Consider the following 2,212-nt stretch of genomic DNA (forward strand, 5'->3'; position numbering starts at 1 on the left):
TATCTATCTATCTATCTATCTATCTATCTATCTATCTATCTATCTATATATATATATATATATATATATGTGTGTGTGTGTGTGTGTGTGTGTGTGTGTGTGTGTGTGTGTGTGTATAGCAAATCAATAACAAAAACAAAATCAACCTCAAAAACAATAAAAGCCCAAGAGACGGTTACTGGTTGACGAAGGAAAAAGTTAAGAAGTAAAGGTTAAAAGAGTTGAAGTAGAACATTTTCGTAGGATGCACAGAGAAAGGTCCAAGGAAAAGGAAAAGGACAGTCGGTGAAAGAGATACGAAAAAGGAGAGATTCAGGATGGAGTGCACATATACGAATGAGTGAACAAACTAAGAAAAAGTAGCATTCAATATATTTAGAAGAAGTTACTCATAGTTTTAATAACTGTTAGACTGAACTACATGTGATTTTAAAGTTTTGTGAGCGCGTACATCTCATCAGATGCAAGGAGCAGTCCTATGCCCCCACGAAATCTCAAGTCGTGCGGCGTTGCGTGTAATTGTTATTACACATACACACACACAGACACCTGAACACCCCACACACACACTTCTTTCAGTTTCCGTCTACCAAATACATTCATAAGGCTTTGGTCGGCCTAAGGCTATAATAGAAGACACTTGTCTGAGGTGCTGGAGCCATGTGGTTTGGTTGGAAAACAATCTTCTTGCCCCACGGCCACTCCTACAACCTATTTTTTGGAGAGGCAGTTATAACTGTTCTGAATTGTTGTACTTTCAGTATATCGTTACTATACATCTAACAAGCTGACTGCCATCTTTTGTTATTGAAGAATGAAGGAGACGGCTGTTACGGCACTTTGAACACATCTTATTAAACACTGCTTGTCAAAGTAGATTAATTTGCAGTCAGGACGTGAAAGCAACTTGGAAGTTGTCTATGCTGTAAAGTTTTCTTTTAAACTGGACACAAACGCTACAGAAACTTATGTAATGCTTATGGATTAAACTTGTAAGGGCTGAACATCTGCTTTTGGCTGGTACACATACACACACACAGACACCTGAACACCCCACACACACACTTCTTTCAGTTTCCGTCTACCAAATACATTCATAAGGCTTTGGTCGGCCTAAGGCTATAATAGAAGACACTTGTCTGAGGTGCTGGAGCCATGTGGTTTAGTTGGAAAACAATCTTCTTGCCCCACGGCCACTCCTACAACCTATTATGATCTCATTTTCAACAGTAACGACATCTACATCTATGAGGTTCCCTCTGACCAGACTGCCAACAAAGAGTTCTTTGTGGAGGTACTAAGGGAGTTCAGGAAGAAATTTCATTGCAAAAGGCCAAAACATTTGCACCGGGACAATGCACCAGTTGTTACATCCTGGTAACCAGCTACTTGATAAACATGAGTATCGAGACCGTCCCTTACTTTCCTTACAGTTCAGGCATTACTCCCTCTGACTTTTGGTTGTTCTCCAAGCTGAAGCTGAAGATGAAAAGAGCTGTGACAAGGTGCCTGGACACTTTCACTTTGGAGGACTTCCATGGAGCCTTCACGAAGCAGCTGGAGCGCTACAACAAGTGCACCGACGTCAGAGAATCTTGCTTTGAAGGTGATTAGAGTTTTATACATTTATGAAATTAATAAATGACTCTCCTGAAAAAAATCTTAAAACATCTGGAAAGCACCTCATGTATGTATGTATGTATGTATGTATGTATGTATGTATGTATGTATGTATGTATGTATGTATGAGAGAGCAGTGCATGCCATCAAAGTAACACTAGGGTAAAATATAAGGGTACAGCAGGCACATGCATTACAACCATATGTGAATGACATGTTGATTTCATATTAAGATAAACAGCGCATGCAGGTAAAGCCCAGTTAGAATTTTCTTCAGGTCGAGTAGCCCATCCTACTCAAAAGGTCCCTTAATGAGGGTTGTTTAAGGATAATGAACAAAACACCCATGTTTCCAAAGGTGAATTATCTGAACCCCAAAGAATTCCTCTCAACACATGGCTATGATGCTTCCCACTACTTCTGCTCTCAATCAGAGATGCACATATCGTCAGCCACCGATTTGTTCGACTAAAAGTGGTGCTCCAGCATGGTCAGAGTCAAATGACTGAAACAAGTAAAAGAATATAAATAAAAGAATATATATGCATATGTGTGTGTGTGTGTGTGTGTGTGTGTGTGTGTGTGTGTGTGT

The 2,212-nt window shown here is 39.8% G+C and overlaps 1 protein-coding gene across 1 annotated transcript in view; it reads right to left on the bottom strand.

The window, feature by feature from the left end:
- LOC106876258 (uncharacterized) overlaps positions 1-2,212 on the bottom strand; it is a 103,153-nt gene that overhangs the window by 90,774 nt on the left and 10,167 nt on the right. The window lies entirely within an intron of this gene.

This window comes from Octopus bimaculoides, chromosome 14 (assembly GCF_001194135.2).
Source record: "Octopus bimaculoides isolate UCB-OBI-ISO-001 chromosome 14, ASM119413v2, whole genome shotgun sequence".
Taxonomy (NCBI): domain Eukaryota; kingdom Metazoa; phylum Mollusca; class Cephalopoda; order Octopoda; family Octopodidae; genus Octopus; species Octopus bimaculoides.